Source organism: Capsicum annuum, chromosome 11 (genome assembly GCF_002878395.1).
Source record: "Capsicum annuum cultivar UCD-10X-F1 chromosome 11, UCD10Xv1.1, whole genome shotgun sequence".
NCBI classification, from domain to species: Eukaryota; Viridiplantae; Streptophyta; class Magnoliopsida; order Solanales; family Solanaceae; genus Capsicum; species Capsicum annuum.
The window spans coordinates 103,312,575-103,332,482 of record NC_061121.1 but is presented as its reverse complement, the minus strand read 5'-3'; positions in this window follow the sequence as shown (position 1 = coordinate 103,332,482).

Below are 19,908 nucleotides of genomic sequence, written 5' to 3'. Positions count from 1 at the left end.
CTCAATCTCCCAAGTAGCCTACTCTATTGGGCGGTGCCTCCATTGAACCTTATCAACTGGAATCTCTCTAGTGCGCATCCAGCTAACATCACTTGCTAATATGTGCACCATCTTCTCCACGAAAGTCAACCTCTCATCCAACTAAATTGAGTCCCATCAAAGCACAAGAGACTCATCTAGAATGTACCACCGCAGTATAAAAATAAGGAAAATCAGATGAACGACAGCAAAATATGGGGGTAAGTCTAACTCATAAGCCACCTCTTGAAGTCTGTGAAGGATCTCAAAGGGTCTAATATATCTGGAGCTGAGCTTGCCTTTCCTCTCTAAGCTCATCACACCCATCATGGGTGATACTCGGAGGAATACCTGGTCACTAACTTCAAATCTCAAGGAACAAAGTCTACAATCTACATAAGCCTTCTACCTACTCTATGCGTCCTTCAATGTATCCTGAACACCCTGACCCTGTCTAATGACTCCTGAAGCAAGTCAGCACCACGGGGACTACTCTCAAAGGTCTTAAACCACTCGATCTGAGAATGATATCACCTACCATACAAAGTATTGAAGGGTGTTATCTCAATACTCTAATGGGAGCGATTAATATATGTGAACTCTACCAATGCTAAGTGTTTCTCCCACTACCTTCAAAATCCATAACACGGGCTTGGATCATGTATTCAAGAACCTGAATAGCTCCTCCGACTGTCCATAAATCTAAGGGTAACAAGTCGTACTAAGATCCACCTAAGCACCCAATTTCTCTGAAAGATCTCTAGAAGCTAGAAGTGAAAACTAAACGCCAGTTTGAAATGATAGATATAGGCACACCATGCAAATGGAATATTTCATGAACATAGATATGGGCTAACCTCTTGGCACTGAATAACATCTGAATAGGAATGAAATATCCCAATATGGTCAACCAATCCACAATGAACCAAATACCATAAAAACCACGGGAAGTGAGAGGCAACCCACTAACAAAGTCCTTGGTAATCTGCCCCAACTTTCACTCAAAAATGGACAACCTCTAAACAAGCCACCGGGTCTTTGATGTATGGCCTTCACCTGCTAACAACATAGTCAATGATCTACAGAGTCCACCATATCTCTTTTCATACCACTCCACTAATAATGTTGCCTCAAGTGTCTATATATCTTAGTTGTACTAGGGTGAATAGAGTATCTAGAGTTGTAAGCCTCACGTAAAATCAACCAAATTAAATCACCAACTCTTGAAACACAAATGTGGCCATCAAAACTCAAAACACCCTTGGAATTTATGGCAGCCCTCTTGTACTCACCACTCAACACCTGATCACAGATGATGAAAACTCTCATATCGTCAAACTAACAACTTTAAATCTGCTCAAATAGGGTAGATCTTGCCTCAACACTAGCAAGGATCCTCCATGGTATGAAATATCAAATCCTACCAATGAGTTGGCTAAGACTGGACTTCTCATGCTAACGACCTTTGAGAAACTAAGATAGAATCCAATCTACCCATGTTCACCACCTTCCAGATCAAGGCATCCGCTATCATGTTTGTCTTTCTCGGATGATACAAAATAAAGATGTTATAATCCATAAGAACCTATATCAATCTATGTTGCCTAAAATTAATCTCTCTCTGGGTCACAAGATGCTGAAGACTATGATGATCCGTGAAGATCTCACAATGCACTCCATAAGATAATATCTCCAAATCTTAAGCACAAAAACTACCACCGCCAAACCCAAATCATATTGGGGTAGTAGCGCTTGTTCACCTTCAACTGCCTCAATACATAATTAATAAATCTACCATACTGCATCAACACACAAACCAAACAAAAATCTTAAGCATCACAAAATATGTGAATCCCCCACCCTCAATAGAAAGACCCAAAATAGGAGCTGAAGTAAAAAATCCCTTGAGCTTCCCAAAGCTCGACTCATACTCCTTAAACCACCAAAAAAGAACCTCCTTCTGAGTCAATCTGGTCATCGACATCGTAATAGTATCAAACTATCAATGAACCATATATAGTAACCAGCTAAACCAATGAAGCTACAAACCTTAAATGGAGATGTAGTCCTAGACCAATATCGAATAGCCTCAAACTTTACTGGATCAACCATAATCCCATTCTTATACACCATATGTCCAAGGAATGTCATTGAATCAAGCTAAAATTCACACTTAGAAAATTTGGAAAAGCCTATGATCTCTTAAAGTTTGAAGCACAATCCTTAAATATTGCATATGTTCCTCCTTACTCCTTGAATATACAAGGATATCATCGATGAACCAAATTATGAAAGAATCTAAATACGGCATGAATACTCAGTTCATCAGATCAATAAAAGTTGTTGGGGAATTGGTCAACCCAAAAAACACCACCAAAAACTCGTAACGGCCATAATAGGTCCTAAAGGCTGTCTTTAGGATATCCTCTACCCTAATCATCAACTGATGGTAAACAGACCTCAAGTCAATCTTAGAGAACAGCACAGCTCCCTGAAGCTGGTCAAATAAATCATTAATATGAGGCATAGGAAACCTATTCTTCATTATCACCTTATTAAGATTCCTGTAATCAATAAAATACTTAAGGAACCTTCCTTCTTTTTCACAAAAAAGAGAGGAGATCCTTAAGGAAACACACTCAATCTTATGAAACCCTTACCAAAAAGATCTTAAAGTTGAGAATTTAGCTCCTTAATCTCGGCAAGAGCCATACCATAAGGTGCCATAGAAGTAGGTCGAGTGCCCAGCTCAAGATCAATACTAAGCTAAAGAGAAAGACCATATAGATAGATAGGGAAAATGTTAGGAAACTAATGATCAATAGGAATAGAGTCAAACGATGGACTCCCCACACTAACATCACAAATATAAGAAAGATAAGTAAATAAGTCTACTGTCCTGAATATAAGAAATAATCCCCATCAGCTCGTGACTAATAGCTCCTTACCACACAGCTGGGGATACATCGGGCATGGCTAAGATAATGGTTTTGACAAAATAATCCAAGACCGCATGATAATAGGATAACCAGCCGTGCCTAAAATCACATTAAAATCCATTATGTCTAATATAATAAGATCGAGCTACGTCTAAAATACTTGAACAGTCACAACACATGACCTATAAAGTCGATCCACTGCTAAATAATCACCCACTAGAGTAGATACACATAATAGTACAGTTAAAGAATCCCAATGTAACTCTAACTATGGGGCATAATATGAAGACACATAAGAATATCTCGAAGCAAAAGAAAAAGCCAGATGATGGAATCTAAAAATTATACCTATAATGACGACATCCAAAGACTCAGCCTCAGATCTTGTAGGTACGGCATAAAACTAACCACACACACCACTTGACTAAGCTCTTGATTGATCTCCTATCCTACGTATCTGAGGACCTCTAAGAGCACCTTGGGGACCATCCCAATGACCATGCACACCACCCCTAGCTGGGGGAAGAGCTATCCTAATTAGTAGAATACTTTGAGCTAAAGAAACCATCACCCCATGACTGGAACACTTTCTCAAAAATGGCCAAAAGCTCCATAATCATAACATGCCCCAGGAACTGTACTAAATCAGAAGATCCAGTTAACCCAAAATAAATACTACGACTAGAATACCCAGAAGATGAACCTCTCAGAGGATGACCACTACTCTGGACAGAATGATCACTATAACTAGACTGGCCTCCATCGGTAATCTAAAGTATATCTTGAATGGGCTTACTATACTGACCTTAATATTGATACGACTAATATGGAGGGTACCTACCCTAAGAACCACTACCTCTGAATCGTGAGCCACCATGGCTCCCTCTAAAACTACCATAATATCGCGACCTCTAATCATTGCCCCTTGGGCCTCATTATGTATCTCCTCCATAACCTTAGTATGATCATAAACCTAAGTAAAAATACCTACCCAAAGAAATAAAACTTTGTGTAGATATGTGTAGAGGGAGTCTCAATCCTCAAATAAAACACTAAACCTTTTCATACTCGATAATCAGTATAAAAGTAGCATGCCCAGCCAACTCAAGAAATCTTGCCTCATACTCCATAATAGTCATGTAGTGCTATTTCAAACTAGAGAACTGATCCCTTAAATAATCTCTAAGACTATGAGCTACATACTTCTCCAAGACTACCTCAGAGAACTGAGTCCATGTCAAATAGGGGAGATCCATGTAATGCTTCGAGTCTGTACCTCAAATGCTACATGGTGCTTAGAATCTCAAAGGACCACAAGCTAATCTATAACTGGTACCTACTGCAATAACTGAATAATAATATGGTATATATGTGGAAAGTAGGCAAAAAAATGGCCATAAGGTTCAATATTGTAAATAATTCTGGATATGGTATCATAATACTAACATTGAACATCAACACTAAAAATTGAACAACTGTCTGAAAATACTCTAGTCTGGAAAGCCTCTGAACTGTCTGAACTATGAAGTTGATGGGACTAGTCCCCAACTAACTCCGACTACTGAAAATAATACTAAAATACTACAAACAACTATGTCCTCAAACGATGAGGACTCACTACTACACTGAATGTTAAAAGTATGAACTGCTAAGGGTGCTATGGAGCCTATGCGTTTGAACCTATGATATGAGATATCATAGCATAAAAGAAAAGCATGTACTAGTACTTTGAATATACTGGTATGCTCAGTGAGGTAGGATAAAATGTATGGGTTCATATGTATAAACAATAACAACTGAATAACATGAGTATGACTGAATAAGAATACATGCATGAATACGTATACTGTAACTGAAATCATGATAATACTAGATACTGAATCTGAATATTGATTAATTATTATCTAAGTATGATGAAACTAAATTACTAATAACTGAATGACTATATCTGACAGTCCTAATTTTGTGGAACTATATTGAGTTCCTTACTGAGCTGAGTGACTGTATCTGATAGTCCTAAATCTGTAGAACTAAACTGAATTCTATTCTAAGACTGATACTGTCATGACCCAAACTGGGGCCTTGGCCATGGCGAGTATTCCGAAGCATCAAGGCCCGAAACACCCCTTATTTATCTGGTAATCATGCACATGACTTATATGAAAAAATGCGGAAGATATACTATATAACGGAAACATGGTCAAAAATCATATGAAAACAATAACGGGGAATAATGTCCCACAATCTCAATCAACATCTCTATAACGTCTACGAAATCTCTACTACATGACTAAAACAAATATCTATCTGTAAACTGGGACAAGGCCCCTAGTAGACCCAAAACTAATAAATGATAAATGAAACTGCAAGATATCAGGCCTTCCAAAATATAGAAAGCTCACCAAGTGACTCTGCGAATGTGTCTGAGGAAATCTACTGATTTTTTGGACCCCTAGACTGTACCTTCGAACCTGGGAGGGAAGAGGATCAATACAAAAGTACTGGTATGCAGAGATATCAAAACAAAACATAATATTTATACAAAATATAGTTGAGAGCCATTATAAAGAAGTTTCATATCAAATCATTTGAAAACATATGGACATAATGTAATTGTTTTAAACAACAATGCAATGCAGTTGAGCAAGGTGAAATACCCTACATATCATATTTACACCAACTATCAAACCTCGATTGCCGCTGACATTAGAGTATACATGAGAGAAAGACACACAAGATCACACAGCAGGGTGTCTCGACCCAATGGTAGTGTACAAGATCACAAAGCAGGGATCCTAACCATAATCCCAATTTAGGAATGACATAAATTCAGGTACGTAAGATCACAAAGTAGGGTACCAAATCCCCATGTCGGCAAACACAATTTCCAGCGATGATTCCTTACACTCAAATGCCTTCTTCGGGTATCCACCTATCTCATGAAAAATCAATGCATTCAAATTTTATTTGTTTCAATCATATATCATATTCTATAGGGTATCATCATACCCAACTTACAAGTCTTCAATATCACATCAACATATGCATAATCATGTAAAAATCAAGATGTTTCATCTTTTACAAGTAGTAAACAATAATCATTTCAAATTCATTCTCTCTTTTGTTGGTCACAACATAAAATGAGGTATCAAAACATTATCATAGAAATTTATCATTCATATTTATCAAACTTTTATGGAAAATCTCAAATCACATATGCATGGTTTCAACCATTGAAGTATATAGGCAAACAATTCCCATGACATTCAAAAAATGACTCAGAAATCATATTAAAATCAAGTTATTCGCATTTTATTAGAAACGCCTATTTAAAAGCATGCATGTTCATAAAACTAAGCCCATGAGATTTTTTGGATAACCCCACGTAGCTCTATATGCAAGTATGATAGGTGCTTCTTGAAGCCTACGTTGCGGGGATTCCAAATCTTCAATTTGTTTTGAAAACCCATGGTTGAATCTTGAACTACTTGGGTTTTTATTTTGAAACCCTAGAGGTTGTTTCTTTGGGAACTGAATTTGGTATTTATAGCTAAATAAGAGTGGCAAAAGGACCATTTTACCCCAAAAATGGAGTGTTTAAGTCACTTGAAACCCTTACATAGGTGCCAGCTATGCTACCGTGTATGTTTACATAGGCGCCACCTATGTAAACATAGGTGCCGCCTAAGCTATCGCCTATGTTTACATAGGTGCCGCCTATGTTAAGATAGGTGCCGCCTAAGCTATCACCTATGTTTACATAGGCGCCGCCTATGCTATCGCCTATGTTTACATAGGCACCGCCTATGCTATCGCCTATGTTTTCCAGTGGCCATGTGCAATTGGTTAGGCGATGCATACTATTTTGAAAGGCCATAACTCCTTGATCGGGTGTCGGATTTTAGCAAAATTGGTATCGTTGGAAAGTTAACTCGAAGACCTATCATTTGACACATCGTTGGCTCTCTAATTCAATATATATAAAGAGTCATGGTCGATAGAAGTTGACACAAATTATAATGTCCTTAAACTTAATCGATCGAAATAGTTTTAACTTGTCCTTGAGTTGAAGGACCTCTATGGTCTAAATTCATACTCAAATAGATTCACATACTACATAAACATGCCAAATTGGTATAGGATTTAAGGCTCTGAGACTATCAACGCATTAGAGTCATGGTTTTTATTCTAGCCCAAAATGTGGGGTGTTACATTATCTCCCCCTTGGGATCATTCATCCTCGAATGATAGGTAGGAACATATTGAAGCTTAGAGGTATGGAATAATGCGAACACGACATGTCCTCTAATAAAGAATACACTGAGCTAAAACATGACCATATGGCTAGAACTACTGATGTTCTGAATTCTTATATCGGACATGTATATCTAATGCATGGAATACACGACTGAAGCTACTCATAAGCTGAATTCTCATACTGAGCATGCATTTCTAATACATGCATATCTGATTGAACTGACATATGAACGTATGACTGAATATGCAGTGATAACTGATGTGAAACTTGTAATAAGAATCTATGCTTACAACTGAATGGGGTATCTCCCCATTAGGACACTATGTGCCTCTATGAATGCTCAATTCACTAGAATACTGAATCATAACTGAACATCTAGAATCTAAATTTAATGCATGACGCATGAACTGATCTATACTACAATTACTAGTATACTCTATCTTGGAATAGTAGCATGTCTGAGATTTTGGGTAGCATGAATAAATGAAAAGACGAGAAAACCAGCGATGCAAATCTGCTTGTTAAACTGACTTACTGACTATACAGACTGAATTATTCTGGACCTTCATACTTAACTGGAGTATTCTCTTCAACACTCTCTCTAAAGAAGTTCTAGCAGTAATAGGGAGCCATAAATCTTGGGTATGGATTACACAAGACACCCACTAAGGAATAATCACAATGACACCACTCCGTAGTCTAGAACATAGGCATATAACTCCTGAATTAGGATAGAATTACCAGGCCTTTGGCATTACAACTTCTTACTTTCAAGCTTAGCACACTTCTCGAATATCACTTAACTATACTATTCTCCTTAAATATCATATTCATTCAACTCAGCTTAGAATTCTCATATGAGCATTGACAAATCTTTCTACTAATGTCGAAAATAAATTAATCCCTTCGCCATGATCAAGCCTAACTCTAAGTCACAAAAATACAACATGCCAGACCACACTATTATTCTGAACCATATGATGCAATCTTCTATATCTCCTTTAAAGATCACATCCTAAGTATAACATGCCTTACCACTTCAATGACTACTCTGAACTCTTAATATAAAGTCGCTAATGCATATTGCGACCTTCCACTACAATCCCAAAACGTCATTCAAGACTATTTTATAACCATATGTTGACTTCAAGGCAACCACCCATAAATACATACTTCACATAGTTTCTAAACTATTGTCAATATAACTCCCACGCGCAACCCTAAGACATACACACACAAACTTTTCCACTAACCATCACATGTATCAAAGACTTGGCCCCAACTCTTACTTCATACTTATGGCCTTATCTAAGCAAGCATACTATGATCTTCCATCAACAAGAACATTTACATCATCACCACTATCATTGTATAAGGAGGGTCACTAAAAGGTTAAAACATAAGATCCTGAAGCATGAAAAGATTTTTATACGGGACTGAGCACACTATAAAGAGTGAGTACATGCTTTATGAGTTGCATGACCTCAACTAGAGTTCATAACATAAGGAATGTGATTCCGACTACTTGAATGGACTAGAACTCATTATCTTGGAACTGGAAGAGTACGTGACTCTCTATCATTTACTAAAATCATGAACTATGATCACGAAACTGAATTGTAAGGCATGAGTAAGCATCCTGATAACTAAAAAAATATACTGAGGTAGGAATGGGTTGAGATCCACCCTCACTTTCTAATGTTCTAAATCATACTGCATCATTACTAGAATCTGAGAACCTTACTTGGTCATTCATTCTATCATCTCCCCCTCAGCTCCACGTCATCATCTAGAGTTTGGGAGATCCTTTACCAGATTCTAACTGAACTACACTTACTGAAATCTAGGGTCTGAAAAAAAGAATGACAATGCATGCATATCATAGAACTTAACCCAAATGACTACCTTCTGGGATACATTAGTTTGTACACTTATTTCTATAAGTTCAACCTTCAAAACTCAAACTTAGATTCTAACACTTAAAATGGATATCACCAAGCCTTTGATGAACCAAACCAATTTCGACATAGCGTACTAATATTGCGACTCCCAACTTATGCCTCATTACTATGAGAATCAAGATCATATAAAAGGATCAACACTATCAATCAAAACTTTAACCCAACTATTTAGAACCCATTTAACATCTACTAGTCTTTCTCCATCTAGCAACTCAACGGTACTACTAGCCATACGCAATATCTAATAGCCTTAGAAAGAATGCCGCAACCTCATGTCACCTTAGGCATACTTCTACATCACACATACAATATCATACATCACTACGAATTAAATAAACTTAATCTATTGCATGCACCATTCAAGCCTATTAGATCACTTCTATACAACTAGTATTCATTAACCAAGAAATCTTCATATCCACCTTCATGGACATCAACTATTCAAACTTAATATCTAGTGCTATGCATGATTTACAACCCAACCTTACACAAAATTTCCACTTGAAAACTATAAATAAACATCACAAAACACTATTGCACTAGAACTTTATAAGCATAATAATCAATCATGACCATACGGTTTTCCTTATCATAACCCATTGGCATGTACTATTTCAGCACCTCAAGCCTACTAATTTAATCCCACAAAACATACATCATCAAAATCTTGCCACTATTTACCACCACACCATTTAAATTCAAGCCTATAGTTTAGTATCAATCATTTACCACCAATGAAGAATGCAACATAATATAAATATACTAATCCATCAAATTGGGACATTCTACCCAAATATCTCAAAAATCTACTACATACCTTCTCACAAGTAGCACTAGTTTACAACTACCAATGAAAAGAGGGTCAAGGGGGTTAAAGCCTCATAATAGACATGGTCAACCTTATCCTTATATTATAACCCCGCACAATCATATCTACTTATACTGCTTTCTCACATCATAATTACTTACCCAAACATACATTTACACTACCTTCAAATTTGTCAAACAACCATGAGTCTATAATCATAACTTACTCGCTAATATAGCAATTTTCATATTTAAGCAACCAACAAATCACCCTGACCAACAACTGCTTCTCTACCTTCTACTAATAACACACAGGGATGAATCACTTCATTGCCAACTCTATCTCATGCAAAAAGATTCAGCTATACATATATTTAACAAACACAAGAACAACACGTTGAACGACAAATTGCTAGTGAATCGAAATAGGCCTCACATGGCTTCACTAGACTTTGATTTTTTTGAACAAGAAAATGGGATGAATGACAAGTCAACTATGCTAGTGAATTGAAAGAGCCCAAAAGATTATCATACAATCCACACACACTACTAGCTACCAATAGATCATGAAACAGACACTTTAACTTATACTACTATTTGGGTGGAAATAGAATTCCAACACTTCTACTACACATCTTTTCCCTTAAGCATGACATCTGCAACATAAATTTCTGAAAAGGGCCGAATATACTCAATACAGAAGGCTAAAAAGCATGATTTCATCAAGATCAAGGTTCACACTAGAACCAAGACACTCTAAACCAATAACGGACTCTTCTCAAGTTCTTGCACGATTTTAAGATCTTATATAATGCGATCTAAAGGGATAATACTATTTAGACTCTAAATTTTTGCACTTGAATCACCCCAGTAATGTGACAGGTCTGAGAAGATCTGAGTAAGGAAAGAATTTAAGATGATTTTACTTTCATATGGACATCACCATAGCATAAATTAGAGTATAAAGGAGGAATATTCTGACTTTGTTGCACAAACTAGAACATGAAGAAAGAGAGACATTCCTAAATGCTTAGTAGCCTCCTACTTATAAGTGTGGCATGTTACACACCCATAAATAAGACTCTACCCGATGCGATTTCGCAGATACCCTGGGACCATGAACCGTTCTTTGATACTAAGTTTGTCACGACCCAAACTAAGGCCCTGGCTGTGATGAGTATTCCAAACCATCAAGGCCCGAAACACCCCTTATCTATCTGGTAATCATGCACATGACTTATAAGAAAAAAATAAGAAAGATACACTATATAACGGAAACATGGTCAAGAATCATATAAAAAAAATAATGGGAATAATGTCCCACAATCTCAATCAACATCTCTATAATGTCTGTGAAATCTCTACTACATGACTGAAATAAATATCTATCTGAACACTAGGACAAGGCCCCTGGTAAACCCAAAACTAATAAATGATAAATAAAACTGCCATATATCGGCATTCCAAAATATAGAAGGCTCACCAAGTGACTCTGTGAATCTAACTGAGGAAATCTATTAATTTTCTAGACCCCTAGACTGTGCCTTCGAACCTGGGAGGGAAGGGGATCAATACAAAAGTACTGGTACGCAGAGATATCAAAACAAAATATAATATTTATATAAAATATAGTTGAGAGCCATTATAAAGAAGTTTCATAGCAAATCATTTGAAAACACATGGACGTAATGTAATTGTTTTCAACAACAATGCAATGCAGTTGAGTAAGGTGAAATACCCTACATATCACATTTACACCAACTATCAAACCTCGATTGCCGCTGACATTAGAGTATACGTGAGGGGAAGACACACAAGATCACACAGCAGGGTGTCTCGACCCAATGGTAGTGTACAAGATCACAAAGCAGGACTCCCAACCATAATCCAAATTTGGAATGACATAAAGTCAGGTACGCAAGATCACAAAGCAGGGTACCAAATCCCCATGTTGGCAAACACAATTTTCAGCGATGATCCCTTACACTCAAATGCCTTCTTTGAGTATCCACCTATCTCATGAAAAATCAATGCATTTAAATTTTATTTGTTTCAATCACGTATCATATTCTATAGGGTATCATCATACCCAACTTACAAGTCTTCAATATCACATCAATATGTGCATAATCATGTAAAAATCAAGATGCTTCATCTTTTACAAGTAGTAAACAATAATCATTTCAAATTCATGCTCTCTTTTGTTGGTCACAACATAATATGAGGTATCAAAACATTATCATGGAAATTTAAAAGAAATTTATCATTCATATTTATCAAACTTTTATGGAAAATCTCAAATCACATATGCATGGTTTCAACCATTGAAGTATATAGGCAAACAATTCCCATGACATTCAAAAAATGACTCAGAAATCATATTAAAAGCAAGTTATTAGCATTTTATTAGAAACCCCCATTTAAAAGCATGCATGTTCATAAAACTAAGCCCATGAGAATTTTTGGATAACCCCACGTACCTCTATATGCGAATATAATAGGTGCTTCTTGAAGTCTACATTGCGGGGATTCCAAATCTTCAATTTGTTTTGAAAACCCATGGTTGAATCTTGAACTACTTGGATTTTTATTTTGAAACCCTAAAGAGAGTTATTGAACACTTTTGATGAATGAAGGTGTATTTTGGGGTCTTTGGGAACTGAATTTCATGTTTATGGCTTAATAAGGGTGGGAAAAGAACCATTTTTCCCCAAAAATAGAGTGTTTAAGTCACTTGAAACCTTTACATAGGCACCACCTATGCTACATAGGTGACGCCTATGCTATCACCTATGTTTACATAGGCGCCGCCTATGCTATCGCCTATGTTTTCCAGTGGCCATGTGTGATTGGTTAGGCGATGCATACTACTTTGAAAGGCCATAACTTCTTGCTCGAGTGTTAAATTTTAGCAAAATTGGTATTGTTGGAAATTTAACTCGAAGACCTATCATTTGACACATAGTTGGATCTCTAATTCAATATATACAAAGAGTTATGGTCGATAGAAGTTGACACAAATTATAATATCCACTTAAACTTAATTGATCAAAGTAGTTTTCAACTCGTCCTTGAGTTGAAGGACCTCTATGGTCTAAATTCATGCTCAAATGGATTCACATACTACATAAACATGCCAAATTACCATAGGATTTAAGGCTCTGGGATTATCAACGTATCAGAGTCATGGTTTTTATTCTAGCCTGAAATGCGGGGTGTTATAAAGACTAAAACTTTTACTTTGAGAGGTAATCAACTGACCAACATGCCCTTCTCTGAACTGATTGGGTTACAACATATAACCCAGTTGGAAGGGTGTCAATACCATGCCATGGGTAAAGACAAGCTGTGAGTTAACCCGCTTTGATAGAAAGCTCTTCCGTCAATCCTCGCTAGTAGGAAAACTCAAATGAGTTGAATCAACCCTCATAATATCTAGCAGGAAGATATCTCAACCTATGTTGGGTACGTAGTTCTGTAACATAGGGATTTATACTAAGGGTCAAAACCTCTGTCGACAGGAATGCCCCCATCTCTTAGTTCGCTTAGTGGTGAATCCTACTCCCAACTGAACGGATACCAAACTGATTTCTAGTCTGTACTAGACTAGACTAAATTGTTACTGATATTACTATTTGACTGAATAGAACTGAGTTTACTGAGTTTTATGGACTGATGAAATACTACTAGATTTTGTTAACTGACTGAGTCTACTGAGGTCTGATCTGTACTGTGACTGAATTACGAACACTACTGAGATTTCTTAGGTTTCTGTAACTCGTTGAGTTCTACTGATTGAGTCACTACTGAGATTACTTCATAACTAACACTGTCTCTAAATAAATAGCTAAATTATCGAGTATTAAATATCCCCAGGACTCAATAGCATGAAAATAAAACATCATATGATCTTGCTTAGCATAAGCATGCGCATTGAATTCAAAATACATCTATAGAGACATCTTACCAAAATCTTGCATGGTATAACTTGCAAAAAATCTAGGATCACATGATTTATTTCCCTTATTAGTTTACATGAACAATTTATCAAGAACTTGGTGAGCATACATATGCACATAATACTAAACAACAAGTAGACATCATAATTCAAATCCCCATCGACAATGTAAAGGGTTTTACATGGATCCTCATGATATTATATACATATCAATTAAGCTCACATGAAACGTATCATAAAACATGGATTGGAATCCCATTTAATAAATATAAACATGAACATAATCAAACCCAACATGGAATTCATAAAATTCATAAACTTAAAGTTTAAAAATAGTTTGTTACACTCCAAGGGTGGAAGGGACCCTTGGATGAACACTTCACATACCTTAATTGATGAATTTCTAAAAGTTAATGGTGATTTCTTGAGTTCTTGATTTGAAATTTGAACACCTAGGGTTCTTATTATTGAGAAATTTGTGAAAAACTGAATATAATTGCTCTCCAAAGGGTTTAATTTCATGTTTTGGGGGTTGAAGGGCATGGGAGAAAGACCTAATTAACCCTAAGGACGCGTCCTTTTAATGCCTGTAACTTTTGTTATCGACGCCTAAGTCGACGCGCCGCGTCGTTGGTATCAACGTAATATCCAACACGCCGCATTGAGTCTGTGTTGGTTCACTGGAATTTTAACTGAAGTTGGGAAAAAACTATCTTATCAATGTGATGGTCGATGCGACATTTCAAGATCGAATTAAACCATTGTTTTGGGCACTAAAACATGGTCCAAATGAGGTTTGAAAAATCCAAAACTTATCTGGGAACCTCTACTGACATTTCTGATCATAAATTAACTCAAATATCAATATTTAAAGGATGTAAAGGTTATAAAATAAGAGTGCCAACTTTCGAAGGCTAAAATGGCACTAAGTCTGAATACTTAGTTAATATATGCTAAGTCTGGGACCCTTACAAGCTTAAAGGACTGATTTAAGCTAGAATTTTTTATGGGGTCTTACATTATCTCCCCCTTGGGAACATTTATCCTTGAATGAGACTGACTAAGCTGAGAATACTGGTAGACTGAACTTACTTACTGGACATGAACATCTGATACATGATTTTATAGATGAAGTTACTGATAGTCTAAATTATCACACTAAACATGCATAAGTACATAACAAAACATGATTCATGAATACATGACTGGGATTAGTGATAACCTGAGTTTACATATTGATCATGCATATCTAATACATGGCTATATGGCTAAACTGACTCATGAGAATATGACCGTATATGAAATGGTAATTGATACCAAGCTTGTAATGAAAATCTGAACATGAGACTGAATAAGCTTAAGGAAAACTATTACCTTAGATTGAGTCTGAGTTTGCGGAGAAGAGGTAAGAATACTTGGTCCGTATGTCTACTTCTGCTTCCCAAGTAGCTCCCTCAATGAACTAATTTCGTCAAAGAACTTTGACTAGAAGGACTTCTTTGTTCCTCGGTCTGCAAATCTAACAGTTAAGGATTTTAACTGGTATCTCTTCATAAGAGAGACTTCTTTTAATATCTATACCCTCTATAGGGACTACGACTGTTGGGTCACCTATGCATTTCTTTAGCAAGGAGATGTGGAACACTGGATGAAGTGAAGATAAATCTAAAGGCAACTCAAGCTCATAAGCTACCTTTCTGAAATGGCTGAGAATTCGGTAAGGATCGACATATCGAGGACTGAGTTTTCCTTTTTTTCAAAACTTCTTCAGTCCCTTCATAGGAGAGATTTTTAAATACACATAGTCACCAATCTCTAACTTGAGATCCTTTCTGTGTACATTTGCATACGATTTCTATCGGCTCTGAGCTATCTTAAGCCTTTCCTTGATTAACTGAACTTTCTCTAAGGTATCAAATACCAGGTCAGGACCTATCACTGTGGCTTCACCCACTTCAAACCAACCAATGGGAGATCTACACCTCCTTCCATAAAGCGCCTCAAATAGAGCAATCTAAATGCTGGAAAGATAGTTGTTGTTGTATGCAAACTCAATCAAAGGCAAGTGGTCATCCTAACTACTTTTAAAGTCGATCGCACACGCTCGCAGCATATCCTCTAAAGTCTGAATGGTCCTTTCTTCTTGACCATCTATCTAAGGATGAAATGTTGTACCAAGGTGAACTTGGGTGCCAAGACCCTTTTGGAAAAATTTCAAGAACTGAGAGGTAAACTGGGTACCTCTGTCTGAGATAGTAGATAATAGAACACCGTGCAATCTGACCAACTCCCTGATAACGAGTTTGGCATAATCTTTGGCTGAGTAAGAGGTATGGACTAGTAGAAAATGGGATGATTTGGTCATTCGATCTATAATGACCCAAATTGAATCATGCTGACGGTGAGTATGAGGTAAACCCATCACAAAGTCCATGTTCACTTCTTCCCATTTCTAGGTGGGAATATTGAACTCCTGCATTGACCCACTAGGCTTTTGATGTTCAACCTTAACCTACTGACATGTTGAGCATTTAGCCATAAAATCTGTAATATCTCTCTTTATCCCACTCCACCAATAGATCTCCCGTAAGTCATGGTACATCTTAGTGGCCTATGGATGAATAGAGTAGCATGCATCATGCGCTTCTACAAGAATTTATTACCTCAAGTCATCTACACCTAGCACATACAGACAGCCCTAAAAATGAAAAACACTATCTCCCCCTTGGGAGAAAACCTCTACTTTTTGATCTCTGACTGATTCCTTCAGCTTGACTAGACCGGGATCCCTATCCTACTTTTCCTTCACTTTGGAAACTAGGGATGATTCTTAGCTACTCTGCACCCACACTACCTTCTGTTAAATCAACTAAGTGGAAACCTAGTCGGGCTAGTTGATGAAATTCCTAAGTTAACTTCTCCTTACTATCTTTAATATGGGAAACACTATCCATAGACATTCTACTAAGATCATCATCCACTACATTGGCCTTGCCTGAATAATACAGGACATTCATGTCATAGTTTTTTAATAACTCCAAGGACCTTCTCTGAAAAAGGTTGAGGTCTTTCTGTAAGAACACATACTGCAGTCTCTAGTGATCCGTGAACATATCAACATGCACCCCATACAAGTAGTGTCTCAAAATCTTTATGGAAAAAACTACTGCTGCTAACTCAAGATCATGAGAAGGATAGTTCTTCTCATGAGGCTTAAGCTATCTAGAGGCGTAGGATATGACATTACCTCTCTGCATTAAAATTCACCCCAAACCAACTATGGAGGCATCACAATACACAACAAAGCAGTCTGAACCATCTGGTAGGGTCAAAACTAAAGATGTAGTGAGTCAAGTCTTTAACTCCTAAAAACTCTTCTTGTAGGAATCTGACAACTAAAATTTGACTTTCTTCTAAGTCAATCTATACATAGAGGATGCAATAGACAAAATTCCCTTAACAAACCATCCGTAATAGCCACTGCCCAAGCCCAAGAAACTCCTGATATCTGATAGAGAGATGGGTCTAGGCCAATTTCTCACTACCTCGGTCTTTTGGGGATCGACTCCAATGCCATCACCGAAAATGATGTGGCCAAGGAAAGCTACTAACCTTAGCCAAAATTTGCACTTACTAAATTTGGTGAATAACTAATGATTTTTGAGTGTCTGTAATACTATTCTGAGATGGTCAACATGATTGTATTCACTGCGGGAGTAAACAAGGATACATCTACAAAGACTATAATGAACATATCCAAGTATTGCTTGAACACACGGTTCATCAAGTCCATCAAAACTGATGGGGCATTAGTAAGACCAAAGGACATACCTAAGAATTTAAAGTGACCATACCGAGTTTTGAAGGTTGTCTTTGGGATGTTACATTCCCTGACTCTGAGTTGATGATAGCCTAATCTGAGGTCTATCTTAGAGAAATATCTGGCACCCTAAATTTGGTTGAATAAGTCATCGATTTTGGGAAGTGGATACTTGTTCTTGACCATGACTTTATTTAGCCGACAGTAGTCTATGCACATACTGAAAGAACCATCTTTTTATGCAAGAATAACACTGGTGCACCCCACGAGGCCACACTAGGCCTGATGAATCCCTTATCTAGGAGATCCTTTAACTACTCTTTCAATTTTGTAAGTTCTGTTGGAGCTATTCTGTATGGCAAAATAGATATGGGCTGAGTATTTGGGAGAATTCAATTCTGAAATCAATTTTCCTTTTAAGGGAAATCTGAGAAAATCTTCGGGAAACACATCTGGGAATTCACAAGCTACTGACACTGATTCAAGATTAAGGGTACCTAAGCTAAAGTCCTAGACCCGAACGAGATGGTAGACATATCCCTTAGCTATTATTTTTCTATCCTGAAGGTAAGAAACAAGCTGACCCCTAAGTGTTGAAGTATTAGAAACAAGCTGACCCCTAAGTGTTAAAGTATTACCCTTCCACTCTAGGATGGGCTTATTTGGAAACTAAAACTGGAAAAATCTATTTCTGCAGAAAACTGAGGCATAGAAGGAATAAAGCCAATCCATGCCAAGAATGACATCAAAATCGGTCATCTGTAATTTGACTAAGGCTGCTAAAGTGACTCTCTAAGATATCATACCAGACAATTTTTGTATACCCACCTGGCTATGATAGATTTACCCACTGGAGTAGAAACTAAGAATGGCTCTACTAGAATTTTAGGACTAACTTCAAAATCAACTGCTATATATGGAGTAACAAAGGAGAAAGAAGCTCCTAGATCTAGAAAAGTGTAAACATGCAAACGAAAAAATTGTAATGTACTAGTGACCATTTTAGGAGAACTTTCCTGATCCTGCCAGGACTGAAGAGCATAAGGTCTGTTTGGACGTTGCCCACTGGTGGCACTGGAAGAGGCACCCTGCTAATTTGGGCAACCAGACTGAGCTAGGGGACAATTATGCTGACTCTGTGAACCCACCTGAGGGCACTGTTTGACCCTGTGACCTGGCTTACTATATTTGAAACACACATCACTGCCAGCTCTGTAGATACCCTCGTATTTCTGCCATACTTCTAAAAAAGTGAATTGGTTTGGGCACTGCTAACACTATCCTGAGGATTAGGGCCTGATGCCCTATCCTTATTTCTATCTCTAAATTTTGGTACTAGAGCACCAGCTGGGGATGGAGCTGGAACTGAGGATTTTGGGAAGAACTAAGAATGATTCCCACCCTTTGACTTAGGCTGAGAGAAACTGAAACTAACTATTCTCGCTCTCTTGTTCTCCTTATTCTTCTCTTTATTCTTGGCCTCCTCTATATGCTGAGCATGGACCATGAGTCTGGATATGTCCATCTCTTTTATCAGCATTATAGTCCTACGCTCCTTGACCACATTGGTAGAAACCCCTGACACAAACTTACTCGTCTTAGATCTGCTATCTGCTACTACATGTGGGTCATATCTGGATAACTAAGTAAACTTAAGAGAATACTCTTGTACTATCATATTGCCCTATCTCGGGTTTATAAACTCCAAAACCTTTGCTTCCCTCAAATCTAGCCGGAACAACCGATCCAGAAAAGCAACTGGAAACTCCTCTCATTCTATGGGCCCTGTATTTGTGGCCCTCTCTGCTTTTCACTGTTAGAACCATGAGTATGCCATATCTTGTAACTAATATGCGGCTAACTCAACACTCTCAACAACAATCGCCCCCATAATATTAGTAACCTTCTGCACCTGATCAAGAAAATCTTAAGGTTCATCGTAAGACTTAGACCCGATAAATGATGAGGGGTTCATTTGGGTAAAATCCCAAATCTTGGCAGCAGTAGTATTGGCCACTGGGTTAGCCGGAATAGCAGCTGGATGTTCATTCTAGGCTTGCACAGAATGAACTAGGGTGGTAAAGGCTGCTCTAAACTCAGCGTAGGAGACGTTCTCATCCAGAGGATCTGGCTGGACGGGCTGAGGT